Below are 14374 nucleotides of genomic sequence, written 5' to 3'. Positions count from 1 at the left end.
AAAGTTCAATTAAAATAAAATGCTATATTTAAGAGGACCTCCAAGTTCTAGTCCACTTTAGCTTGTGTGCACCTTTTCAGAGATACAGGTTCAACACATAAATGGCAAGCCATTATGAATTCCTTCGTGCCTCTCATGGATGGTTTGAGAAAACGGTAATATTTGAAACCACTGTGATCTTTGTAGTGAGACACAATATACTAACTAGGCAAAAATGTAATATTGTCAGGGTATTATCCCATTGGTGAAATCACATTGTTACAGCCCTCTTTCTGGGGCTAATATGGCAGGCCCCAACCTGAACACAGCATTGTATGTAGGAAGCCAAATCCTTTGTTTTACTTTCCTATGGTCAGGGTGCTCCACCTGCCCTCCTCTCTCAGCTCCTCAGTAGTTACCTATCTCTGAAGCCGTCTGAGCTGGCCTTTTCACTGGATTCTGTGCCCTTGCATCTTTTCATAATATAATAAATACTTTTCTTCCTTTTTATAGTTCTAGTTTTTTGAAAGTCTCTTCATCCTTTTCCCTGCCCCCTTCTTGATCATTTCCCTTTATCTTTTTTCTAAGACCATTATATTTTTGTTTGCATTTATTAATTGTAAGCTATATTGATTCATTTTTTTAAAAAATTAAGTATAGTTAACCCTGGCCAGGTGGCTCAGTTGGTTGGAGCATTGTCCCTTGCACCAAAAGGTTGTAGGTTCAGTCCCAGGTCAGGGCGCATACCTAGGTTGTAGGTTCAAACCCTGGTGGGGGTGTGTATAGGAGGCAACCAATTGATGTTCCTCTCTTTCTCTTTTCCCCTTCCTTTCTCAAAAAAAATCAATAAAACATATCCTTGGGTAAGGATTAAAAAATTAAAATAAGTATAGTTGACATATACAGTGGGACAAAATTAGGTTTATAGTTGTTCATATGGAAAACAGTAAAATAACAAATAATAATGTAAGAATAAACTCTGTGTTTTGCATACTCACAATTGTATACCTACTTCTGCCCTACCCTGTACAATATTCTATTAGTTTCAAGTGAGTGTGGCATTCCTGACCTCCATGTAGGCTGCTATAATGATTTTGAAATTATGAAATACATCACAGAGTGATGGAGTTAAAAACAGTGTGCTAACATGCTTTCTTCCTGTTCTGGTTGGCCAGGAGACTCAAGATGAGCGGATAATGCCTGTATTGAAAACAGGTTTGCTACTTCCATTGGGCAGCTAGGTTTAAAATTAATTCTATTTTGTGACAGTCAACAAATACTTATTGAGTATCTAGTGTATACCTAATATAGTGAACAAATATTTTATATTTGTTAGCCTGGTATTCAGGGTTCCCAGAGACTGGCCAGTGCTTATCTTTCCAACCTTATCCCCCCAGAACCTGCCTTTAAGGACACTGCTGTAGCTAGAGTGGTCTATTTGCTCCCCTTGCTCATTTCTACTTCTGTACACTTGCTAAAGTCATTCTCTTTTCTTACTTCTCCTCCATATCACAAATACTGGCTGGCAGCATTTCCTATTCTTTTATTTTTTTTTAAGAGAGAGGAGAAGGGAGGGAGAAAGAGAGGGAGGGAAACATCAATGTGTGGTTGCCTCTCAAGCGCCCCCTACTGAGGACCTGTCCCGCAACTCAGGCATGTGCCCTGACTGGGATCCAACCAGCAATCCTTTGGTTCACAGTCCGGTACTTAATCCATTGAGCCACACCAGCAGGGCAGCCTTTCCTACTCTTTTATGCTATCGCTAGCCTAGAAAATAATATCCTGTAATTTTGCTCTAATACATGCTTATCTCTCGTGCCTATGAACTACTCATGGTTAATTTCTGACTTCTTTGGTGCTTAATAATAACTCCTTTGGTATAACATAGTGGACAATATGGTGAAATGGCCTTTGGAAACAGCAAAGCAGTTTTTTTTTTTATCATAACTCCACGACTTCCAAGCTCTGTGACTATGGGAAGTGTTGCTTACTCTTGCTCATTCTGTTTCCTCCTCTGCAAGCTGGGGTAACTAGTGAGAGTGAAGACCTCATGGGCTGTTGGGAGGGTTAAGTGTGACGATATACGTAAAAGTACCTGACAGTGCCTGGTGGCAGAGAGTAAGCACTCAATGTTAGCTTTGATTGTTTACCTCTTGTATTTTTAACTTTGCATATGGATTGTGTTCCCATCATTAGTAGAAGTATTACTGTCTGCTGTTCCTATTATGTGCCAAGCACCATGTTAGGCACTTTCACCTATATTATCTTACTTTATCCTCAAACAATCTTGAGGTTAAAGTGGTTTGATGTAGAGGCCATAACTAGGAATTAATTAGAGCCAGAGTTTTGAACTAATTATACTTGTTTCTAAAGCCTTTCCATTACATCATGGTGCTATTTCACAGACATGGGAAACTTCTCATTTTCCTCATAGGGCTAAGTGTTGGGTATAAATCAAATTTATTTACCTCATGGATTTATTGTGTATAAATCGAGGTAGTGAAATTTGGAGCTTTACTTGGTTAGTGCTCTTGCTTTTTCATGGTTGATAACCACAGGTTCTTGTCCTTCACCACTAGAAAGCACCACCAAATCCCCTTCATTCTCTATATTACTAGAGGTGTTAATGCCTTTATTTACACTTAACTACTACTTGCTCTTGCTCATCTGCTTAAAAATAAACTTGGCCATTTGATTTTAAACCACCTAATTCAACCCCTTTGTTTATACTTGAAGCAAATGAGACTCAGGATAGCTGAGACATGCCCAAGGACACATGGGAAGCTGATGGCTGATGATCCAGGCTCCTGGCTCACATCCAGAGTGCCACTCATTACATGAGGGAGCCCCTTGAGAAGCAGTACTTGAAGCCATTGTTGTCATAAGCAGCTGAGAACCTCAAACTGCAGTCTTATTTGTGGGGTTACTGTAATAGTAAACCCTTTTTAAATATAATATACAAATAAGCTTCCTTCAGCACAAAGTTCAAATTAGTGAAACCTAATCATAAGACTATATATACATGAGGAACATCTGACTGTTGCTACTTTACAGGCTACATATTTCTAGAAACCAAAAGTAGTTCTAATTTATTCTGTATGGCAATTGGCACAGGACATATCTGAAAGCCAGAACTGTCAAGATAGAGAAATTTAGAGGTTCAGAATAGAATTTTAAAATTTGTGAATATCTAAGGCAATCTAATCCAATCCATTGCTGTTTATAATAAGGAGATTGAAGCTCAGGGAGTAATTGCCTGGCATTGTAGCAAAATTTGTAGCATAATCAGCATCACTTTCCCCACAAAACTGAATTGCCTTCCTATATTACCTGAAAATCAAACTGGGTTTATTGTCACGGAAGATTGCAGGAATAAATCCTTTGAGGGAAAATATAAGACAACCTTTAGGGAACTAAAATTAAACATTACTTTATTTCTCTTGGAACATGAATCCCATTATTATTCAGGCAAATTTATTGCATGTACAGATTTTCTTGGCTCTTTGATCATCCTTTGTGTTACTGGTAGAATTGTGTTTTTTTCCATCAGAAATACAATAATTCAGAAAGAGAGAAAAATGAAATTTTCTTAGCTAATGGAAACTTTGAAAACTCCAGATTCTAGACATGGAGAAGAATCAGAATGGACTTGGATCATCCTCTAATTATTTTCTCATGTCTTAGTCATTGTGGCAACAAAAGTGCCTGGCTATTCAGTACAATTTTAACAATTTTTTCATCTTCACTGTTTTCTTTAGGTTGTAGGTTATGTAGGTATACATATTGGAGCCCAGGAATTAAGAAATTGTGTATTATTTTTTTAAAGGCAGACCATGTTTTTTTCTTTCTTTTTTTTTTAAGATTTATTTATTTATTTTTAGAGAGGGAAGGGAGGGAGAAAGAGAGAGAGAGAGAAACATGAATGTGTGGTTGCTGGGGGCCGTGGCCTGCAACCCTGGCATGTGCCCTGGCTGGGAATCGAACCTATGATACTTTGGTTCGCAGTCTTTTTTTTTTTTAAGTTGATTTTAGCAAGGGGAGAGAGAGAGAGAGAGAGAGAAGAAGAGGGAGAGAGAGAGACCTCGATCTTAATTTGGTGTTCCACTTATCTATGCATTCATTGGGTGATTCTTGTTTGTGCCTTGACTGGTGATCTAACCCACAACTTTGGGGTGTCAGGAGCTGATGCTCCAACTCACTGAGCCACCTGGCCAAGGCTGAATTACTGTTAATTTTTAAAGAAAATTTGTTCTTTCCAGTTTGTGTTTCTATAGATTCCAGCCAGATTTTTCTACCACACTTTACTACTGGGCCAGGCTGAAGAAATCAGGCTGAGAAGGAAGATTATATGACACAATGGGGCAATACATCCATTCCCTCAGCCCAGTCCTGTGCTTCAAACCCTGGAAATAATTTAGAATCAACCTCAGGAAACTGGGGAGTGTGGGAAGCTCATGAGGAGTGAGATGGTGCCAGGCCTGAAGGATCTTATGAAGCTCCCTGCCAAGCTGGCCTGGGATTAACCCTATCGGTTCCCAGCCAGAGCTCTTCCAGCTGACTTGCTCTCCTGTTAATCTGTGGAATTGACCAACTGAGTTTGACCGTGACTGTCTTTGTTTTGCAAAACGAAATTGGTAAGGCAGGCCTCATGCTGACTGACTGAATGGTGTCATCAACCCAATTCAAGGGGTGCCACAAAAGCAAGGAAATGAAACTTCAATTTCCTCCTCATGTTAATGATAGCTTATCATATGGATTATGACCCCTATGCAGCTCAGGGCAAAGTATTTTATTGCTTTTTTTTGTGAACACCAATAAACCATTCTCTTCTTCCATGTTTTCCTCTGACCCTCATTCCCATCCCACCCCTGATTAAGGCTTATTGGAAAGGGCAGTTCTTTGTTGTCAATCAAAGCCTTCGTTTTTACCCCCACCAACCTGTCATGGTTTTACATTTATTCTAGGAAGCACAAGATTTATTAAGAGACAAAACAGAAACAAACAGGAGAGTGTGTGGAGAGCCATTCTGGCTTCAGAGCTCCTCTCACTACTTCCTTTGCTTCAATTCTGGGCGGGACAGACATTGACTGCTTTGATCCGTGTGTTCCCACTGCCCCTGCATACACCTCCACTAGGATGTTTATCACACCACATAATTATAGGCACAGGTGTGCTTTCCTTCTTGATTAGAAGAGACTATGTCCCTTCATCTTTGTGTCCCCAGCAGGCACCTAGCATAGTCCCTGACTCATAGAAGGCATTCATTGGATGAATAGAGTGACGGAGGCCCGCAAAGGTTAGCTCATCTGTTTCTCTACCTGCCAGAAGTCTGTACCTACCTATGCCCAGAATAAAAATGAGGTTTAGTTGCTCAGCTTCCTCTTTGGGCACTTGTGGATATTAAGAGAGGTGCAGTATTTTTGAGGACTTGGACCTGTGCCCTCTCCCCTTTACTTCCTACTCTTCTTAGGAAATTTCATTTACTCCCATGGCTTCAGAAACTATCTCTATATTGGTGATTCCTAAATTTGCATCTCCATCTCAAATTTCTTCTCTAATTTGTTATCCAGCTTTCCCAGACTTAATAGCCAAGTAAGTGCCTGCTTAATATTTCCATTTGCATGTCTCAGAAAAATTTCAAAGTTAACATGCTTAAAATGGATCTCTTGATTCCCATCTTTCCATTAGCCCCACTCTGGTTCTCTCTCTTATTGCCTATGTCCATAAATGACACCACCTGCCACTCAGTCACTAAAGCTAGAAAACTGGAAATTATCTTAGATCACCTACCACATTCAATCCATCAACAAATTTTGTTGGTTCTACCTCTTTTATACATACTGTTCATCTTCCCTCATCTCTCCATTCACTGTCTGTACCTTAGTCCAGGCCACCATCAACTCTTGCCCAGCCTAATACAATTGCATCCTTGCCTTTAGGCCTCTACACTTGCCTCTCTCCAGTTCATTTTCCATATAAAGCAGGCAGTATGAATTTTCTTACAAAATAAATAGGATCCTATCACTATCTGCCTAAAATCTTTTTTGTTAAAGATTTTATTTATTTATTTGTAGAGAGGGGAAGGGAGGGAAAAAGAGAGGAAGAGAAACTTCAATGTGTGGTTGCCTCTCAAGTGTCCCCTACTAGGGACCTGGCCTGCAGCCCAGGCATGTGCCCTGAGTGGGAATCAAACCGTCCTCCCTTTGATTCAGAAGCCTACACTCAACCACTGAGCCACACCAGCCAGGCTGCTTAAAATCTTTTAATTGCTTCTCATTTCTCTGCAACAAAACTCTGACATTTTACCATAACCTGCTGAATCTTGCATGATCTGACCTCTGCTTACTTTTCTAAGCTCCTCTCGTGCCACCACATGCAAACTATGCTCCAGTGACATCGAACTTGGATCATGTCCTGGAATTTTCCAAGCTGTTTTCTGCTTGGGCCTTATTGCTCGTTAATGCTTCTCTCTGGAATATGCTGTCCTGCAGCTCTTCTAACTGCTTCCTGTTCATCCTTTGGGTATCGGCTTAAATGTCAACTTTACAGAGAGCCTTCTCTGACTATTTTTTTAAAGATATTGCTGCTTTACTGTAAGAACTGCACTAATTTTGTCATGACACTTATCTAAATCTGTATTTATCTATTTATTTATTTATTTGTTAATTGTATATGTCCTTCATGAGGGCAGAGACCTTGTCTTTGTCAAGAACTTCCTCACCCATTGCATTAGTGCTATCTGTGCCTGTGTAGGCCTGTGCATACTTATTGAGTAGGTTCTCAATACATATTTATTAAATGAATGGATGGATGAAGGGGGCTATAAATAGGGGACTGTATAATTATTATCAACTTTTCAGAGTGGAAGGAAGCACAATTACAAGTATACTTGGGATAACAGGCATATACCATGAATAGAAGCACTGGGTTTTCAGAAATACCAGAAGTCCAGGTGTCTCTGATTTTGTGCCCTACAACATTTTTATTCAGGTAATGCAAAGTTAAGATGAATACCAAGGAAGGGAAGAAGGCGTATGTGCAGTGAAGGGTAGTGTAGTAGGGGGAATGGTCTGACCTTTTCCTTTGCCTTGAGCTTAAATGGTAATGGTGTGTTTGGGAATCTCATATATTTCCTTTCTTTCTTTCTTTCTTTCTTTCTTTCTTTCTTTCTTTCTTTCTTTCTTTCTTTCTTTCTTTCTTTCTTTCTTTCTTTCTTTCTTTCTTTCTTTCTTTCTTTCTTTCTTTCTTTCTTCTTCTTCTTTCTTCTTCTTTCTTTTTCTTCCTTTCTTTCTTTCTTTCTTTCTTTCTTTCTTTCTTTCTTTCTTTCTTTCTTTCTTTCTTTCTTTCTTTCTTTCTTTCTTTCTTTCTTTCTTTCCTTTTCTTGCTTTCTTGCTTTCCTTCTCTCCCTCTCTCCCCTCCCCCTCCTCCTCCTTCTTCTCTTTCTTCTTCACCTTCTTCCTCTTCTTCTTCTCTTCCTCCTCCTTCTCCTCCTTCTTCTCCTTTCCCCCCCCCCCCCCCCTCTCATTTTTAAATATAGCACATCCAAGCTCTTCCCCATCAGGTACCTGTCTGAATTACTGCCCAGCTGATTGGTCCTAAGAATAGTAAAGAGCCCCCCAAAGCAGAGGATCTAGGGGTTGCTTGAACTTGGAATTAGGAGACCTGAGATCTATCTTCAACTCCTTTAAGTAGTCAAATGACCTTGGGCAAATTGTTTTCCCTCTTCTGAAAGGTGAAAAGATTGTAGGGGATGATTTCTAAGGTCTCTTCCTCCTCCTCTAATATCTCATAACATCTTTGGGCAAGATTGTTTAATGTCTGGAGAGCACTAATCACCCATCACATGCAGGGTGTTGTAAGAGGCTTGCAGAGGTACTGAGAGGGATGATATGACCCTCCTTCTGAGGAGACTTGTCAGCCCTATTGTTGAGATATAAAAATATATATAATGCCTAGATATCAAAGGCAGTGATATTTGAATTCTATCAGACAAAAGGCAGGCAATATCAAGGAGCAGATAAACCTCAAGGAGGAAGTGTTTGGGGTTGGAGAGGCAGTAGGTAGGACAAAGGTATTTTGGAGAAGGAGACGGTCTCAACTGGGATACAGACATTGCATAGAAACAATATATACAAGGAATTGTCATAACCTGGCCTGCCTGGAACTGAGGAAGCAGGGGTAAAATTGGAAAAGCAAGTTGGGAGAAGTTATCTCTGGGAAGGATAGTGGGCTGGGGGAAGAAGGGAATGAAGGTGATTATTTACTTTTTGGCCTATTTACTTCTAAATTGTTTGAATTTTATGAGAATATATTAGCCCTGGCTGGCGTAGCTCAGTGGATTGAGCGCGGGCTGGGAACCAAAGTGTCCCAGGTTCGATTCCCAGCCAGGGTACATTCCTGGGTTGTAGGACATAACCCCCAGCAACCGTACATTGCTGTTTCTCTCTCTCTATCTCTCTCTATCTAACTCCCTCCCTTCCCTCTCTGAAGATAAATAAATAAAATAAAAATCTTAAAAAAAAAAAGAGAATATATTCATAGAACAAAATTTTTTAATGTTACAGTAGGATAGTATCAACTTTAGGAGACTTAAAATGTCTGGCCACCCCGAAGTTGATGCCTGGTGCCTGATCGAGTGGTGTCTGCCAAGGGTGTCGCCTCAGAGAGCTGGATGGCTGGCCTCAAGAACGGATCAACACACCTTTGGCTAGAGATTCACTACATCCGTCCTTGCAAGAGGAAAAGAAAAAACATAAAAAGAGACGACTAGTTCAAAGTCCAAATTCTTATTTTATGAATGTAAAATGTCCAGGCTGCTAGAAGATCACCACGGTTTTCAGCCATGCTCAGACAGTGGTTCTCTGTGTAGGTTGTTCAGCAGTGTTGTGCCAGCCGACAGAAGGAAAGGCTAGACTCACAGAAGAGTATTCATTTAAAAGAAAGCAACACAGCTTCCTGAATTTCTGTGGTATCACAGAAAGCTTTATCAGGTCAGTAATTCTACTTAATCTGCCAAGATAATGCAATTACATTTAATTTTATGTAAGTATACAACAATGATTTCCTATTTTGGTGTCGGTTTTTCAATAAAGTTTTGATTGTGGGGGAAAAAAGAATGTCTGGCCAGCTCTGGCCAGTATGGCTCAGTGGATTGAGTGCCAGACAGTGAACCAAAGGGTCATCGGTTCCATTCCCAGTCAGGGCACGTGCCTACGTTGTGGGCCAGGTCCCCAATAGGGGGCAGGTGAAAGGCAACCACACAGTGATGTTTCTCTCCCTCTCTTTCTCCCTCCCTTCCTCTCTCTCTAAACATAAATAAATAAATCTATTAAAAAAAGACAATATAATTTTTTAAATGTCTGGCCAGATAATTAGGATTTTATTTTCTAGGATTGCAATTTTTATTTTATTTAATTAATTAATTAATTAATTAATTTTTAGAGAGAGGAAGGAAGGGAGAAAGAGAGGCAGAGAAACATCAATGTGTGGTCGCCTCTTAAATGCCCCCTACTGGGGACCTGGCCTGCAACCCAGGTATGTGCCCTGACTGGGAATCAAACTGGAAATCCTTTGGTTTGCAGGCCGGCCCTCAATCCACTGAGCCACACCAGCAGAGCACAATTTTAAAAATAATTTTTAATATATTTTTTAAAGAGTTTATTTATTTATTTTTAGAGAGAGGGGAAAGGAAGGAGAAAGAGAGGGAAAGTAACACTGATGTGTGTTTGCCTCTTGCACGCCCCCTACTGGGGACCTGGCCTGCAACCCAGGTGTGCTCTGACTGGGAATTGAATGAGCGACCCTTTGATTTGCAGGCTGGCACTCAGTCCACTGAGCCACACCAGTCAGGGCACAATTTTTTTTTTAAATCAGGTCATAATGAATTGAATTATGTTGTCTGTTAGATAAATATGGTAACACTGTGTTAGGTGGAGAGTTGAGAGGCAAAATACCAGTTATTGAGTTTGTGTGACAGTCAGGTACAAGGTACAATAGACAGCCCAGTGTGGAGGCAAAGGTAATGGAAAGGAGGGGATAGGTTAGGAGGACAAACCAAAGAAAGATGACTAAATACAAAAAGTTCAGCAGAGGGAAGCATCAGGGATGACCTAGAAATAAGCCTCAGGCACTGAAAATGTAATTGACCACTGATGGAAACAGAGAAGTCAAACGAAAAATCAATTCTGTCACTCAAGTAGAAATGGCCTATGAAATAACAGCTGTGGTGCTTAGCGCTTGCACAGAGATGGGGATTTAGGAGTCATCAGCAGAGAAATAAAACTGGAATTTTAACTTTAATGTTACTTAAAAATTTATTGATTTCAGAGAGAGACACATAAATTTTGTCTCACTTACTTATGCATTCATTGGTTGATCCTTGTATGTGCCCTAACCAGGGATTGAACCCTCAACCTTGGGGTACTGGATGATGCTCCAATCAATTGAGCCACCTGGCCAAGGTAAAACTGGAACTTTAAGGTATGTAACTTCTCCACAGGTGAGAGCAGAGAAAGAAGTGTGTCCTGATTGTCAAGTTCATATTCTTGCACCCATACCACCTCAAGTCCCTAGTACAGGAGGACTGTGATGATTGAGGTCCCAGCTGATGGAGCTGAGAATCAAGACTACTTGGCTGAAATGGAGGGAGTTAGAAATGAACTTGGACAAGGGAAGAATGCAAGAGGAACTTGATAGGGCCATCAGAGTTCTGTGACAGCTAAGAATGGGTAGATTCTTCAGATACTTGAGGACAAAGAGATGATGACAGTTGAGGCTTGAGAAGGATTCACATCCCACAAATTCCTCATAGAAACCCAAAGGAGGTGCATTTGAAGACAGTCTAAGAAGAGTGTGAGAGAGAACTAGTGGAAAACTGGAGTAATTAGGGTTTCTTAGCTTGGAGAAAAGACGTGTTCGAAGGCCTGAATCCATGAGAAGTCCTAGAAGATTTGGTAGGCTTGAAATACAGCAGTGCTGATTCAGGTTAGACATGCAGCAAATGTCCTAATAAGCATTCCCAGGTGGGGACGGACTGGCTTCCTTCTCCTAATGGTATTTCAGAACACTGTACAATGTACTTCTTCTTTCCCTTCAGCTTTGAATTGGGAGCTCTCCCGTTAAGAAGCAGGTGGTTGAATCAAGTGATCTGGTATAGGCTGCAAAAAGTTCTTGATGATGAAATGACAAGGGATCTTCTCAGGATTACCAAGTTCCATTTACGTCTGCAAAGGTACCCGAGGAGCTGAGAAGAACATGGGAATAAATTTGGGTACCTGATGCATCACTGGGCCTTTCCCTTACCCACATCCCACCCACCCTCCTATCTACATCCCCACTTTCATTACTCATATCTTCCCTATTCCCTCCCTGGCCAAGTTCAGTCTGAAGCTTCCTACAGCCCTGGCCTAATTTCCTTAATGCTTCCCATTGGTCCATCGTGCATCACTCTCCTGATGAAAGGGGCAGCCTGACAGGGTGGACAGAGCACCAGCCATAGACAGTGTTCAGGGCCTTGGAGCCCAGTATTATGTCTTTAGCTGTCTCACTTGGCGATCCTGAGTGGGATATTTTTCTCCTCTAATGCCAGCTTTCCTTCAGTGTAGGGAATGCTGCAGGATTAGGTGATTTGGAGCTCTAGTCCTACCAAATAAATGTCTTTAACCTTTTCTTTGCTCTGGTCCTAGCTTTTATTTCATTTTCTCCCAATACAAACATCTGGACTCTAAGTCACTGCCTTTTGTGATAAAAATTATGAATAATTTGTAATCTGGGGCTAGAAATTTATCTTTCTCTGAATCCTGTTTTTCCTTCCTTTGTCCTCTAAAATAAACACCCCTCCTTTGGCATTCCTTTTGAAACTTTGACCTCTAATATAGACCATAATAGTTAGCCCTTTTCATTGAGCATCCCCTGAGAACCAGGATTCTGCCCTCCCAAGTCAGCAGGAGTCAGGCTATCTGCTTTATCATTCTAAGGAAGGTCTTTGCAAGTCAAAAGTTAGGTTTTTTCATTCTAGAGAAGGGCTGAGAAATGTGACTCTATTTACAGAAGGGGGAGGAAGAGGACACCTTTTACTGCATATGAATGGTAGTCACTCAACAAAGCTGTCAGTACTATAAAGATTATGGCTGGAGATCCCTGGGCTCCCAGAGTGCCCAGAGTGTAAGTGGTGCATACAGAGTTTTGGTAGCAGGCCCGAATTCAAATCCATCTCTCTTGCGTTTAACTTTAGGTTGGATGCTTACCTTCTCTGAGCCATTTTCCGTAGTAGTAAGAGGGGGATAACCGTAACATTTTAATCAGATTGTTTTGAGGATTAAAGGAGATAATATATATTAAGTATGTGACACTTAGTAGGTGTTCAGTCACTTCCTTTCCACCCTTACCTGTGTGATAAACCCACCAGCAAGCCCTGAGGAAATTGTCAGGGGACCATAGGACACTCTAGGAAAAGGAGTCCTAATTCCACCTACAGCAAAAGTCAAGTGAGAAGAAAGAGGATAAGGAGGAAAACATCTGTAGGAGCCTGACAAGCGTAAATATATTCTCCTTTTTAATCTAGACTGAGAAAATACAGGCTTCTTTCTCTAGGTGATGTGAAGTGCAGTGTCTGGATTTACTAAAACATGGGAATAGGCTCACGCACATGTTTCCTTCATTGAATTGACTCCTTTTTCAGCAGATTGTGGCCAATCTTCCTGTCTTGGGTCCTGAACCTATTGAACATGGGGGTTTTACTGTTCTGTCACCTTAACGATAGCCCCCTTGTTAAGGATGAGCCAAAAGGAAGGGGTGCAGGGTGGTAACTAATGAATCTGAATGTCACTGTAATGCCTTGGAATGAATCCCTGACAGGAAGGTGATGGATGTAGAGAAATTCAAATTCCTTTAGTTTCTGGGCCAGGGTCCGTGTGGGAGGATTGGTTGATGTGATTGATTGCCACTAGAGTAAGATGAATGCGTCTTGGAAGGAGTGGGACTATGGGCTTTTTGGGGAAGTTGACAAACTTTTCATGGAATTCCCAATTTGCTCTGGGTTTCATTAGTGAAACCTCAGATATAAACCCACAGAAAACACAAGGCATCTTATTCTTGAATGACAGTTTGGACAGGGCAGCAGGGACAGTTTGTTTCTGAAAATCCCCCCTAAGATTATTTGGGAATGTCAGCAAGGTCCTGGGGGAAATGTCAAAGCAATATGTACCTAGGTTCTTTGGACGGAGATTTAGTTCAGAATAAAGGGAGAAAACCCCGGTTGTTCATTTCCCTCACACCGCATCACAACTCAGGTGTCATGATGGGTGCTTTGGCACCTGTTTATTGAGGGTTTCACACATAAAGATACCTTTACGTGTTTTTTTTCTTGGAATCACAGGGAAATAATCTTTTGGTTGCCTATTTTTCACAATTCTGTGCTTAGATAGCATCTCTCCCATTCCCCCATCTACTACCTCTACACACCTCCCCCCCACATTTCTGTTGCTAACTGTAGCGTATTTTTGTACCTTCCTTAGAATGACGGAGGTAGAAGAAATGTTCCAATTTTTTGACATAGGCTACATTTTTATGGATTTCTTCTTGTCTCTGGCGCCTGGTTTTTAAAAACACCAGAGTGGACTCTCAAGACACCTGCTTATGGTTTCTCTTGAGACACCAACTTTCTCAATGAACATTTCACCTTCCTTTTCACTCAAAATAATAATAATAATAAGGCTTGGTTATTTCCTGTTGGTATTTTAAAAAATAATTTATGCTTGTGCTTTGCAGAGAAGAGAGCCCTTCCCCCCACCCAGGCTGAAATGCTCAGGTTTAGGAGACCAATGGCTGTGTCCCCAGGGCCTTTATGGGGAAACTACTCCTCCCCCAAAGATTGCCAGTGGAAGATGTAGAAGTGCAAATGAGGAAGGTAGAATCCACAACTTTCCTAGTCTCTTGCCCTGAGGCCCAGGTCCTTGGTGTACAGACTCCCCAGGAAGCCCAAGTTAAGAGAGTAAACACACTTTGAATATGGTTCAAGTTCAAAGGGCTTCCTTGTTCCTCAAGTTGCTTTGGTTGCATTAAAATGACACCTTTTAAATCTGGGAGTCTGGATTGTTTTCCTCTTGGCCAGTTCCTTAGTTTCACTCTTATTATCTGTCAGATACTGATATTAGGGGGTTGAATAATTCCAGTTTCTCCCTTAGCCTTGTGCATAATTGGAATACAGAAGCAGGGTTTCCTATCCCTTTTCTGGTCCTAAGTTTTCCAAAGAGAGAAATAAAAGGCTTCAGCTGGATATACATTCTAGAAGCATTTATTACAAAATAAAGTTCAGTTCCCAATCTGGGAAAATAACAAAATAGAGTCATTTTACAGCTCTCTGCAGGTAAATCTCTCTGGGGCTGGGGAAGCGGGG

The 14374-nt window shown here is 40.9% G+C and overlaps 1 pseudogene; it reads left to right on the top strand.

Moving 5' to 3' along the window:
- The first annotated feature begins 8600 nt into the window (after window positions 1-8600).
- Window positions 8601-9085, top strand: LOC114510332 (annotated as a pseudogene).
- The last annotated feature ends 5289 nt before the right edge of the window (window positions 9086-14374 follow it).

The sequence above is a fragment of the Phyllostomus discolor genome, chromosome 13, assembly GCF_004126475.2.
Source record: "Phyllostomus discolor isolate MPI-MPIP mPhyDis1 chromosome 13, mPhyDis1.pri.v3, whole genome shotgun sequence".
NCBI lineage: Eukaryota > Metazoa > Chordata > Mammalia > Chiroptera > Phyllostomidae > Phyllostomus > Phyllostomus discolor.
The sequence above is the reverse complement of the archived record's forward strand: the minus strand, read 5'-3'. Positions and strand labels throughout refer to the sequence as shown.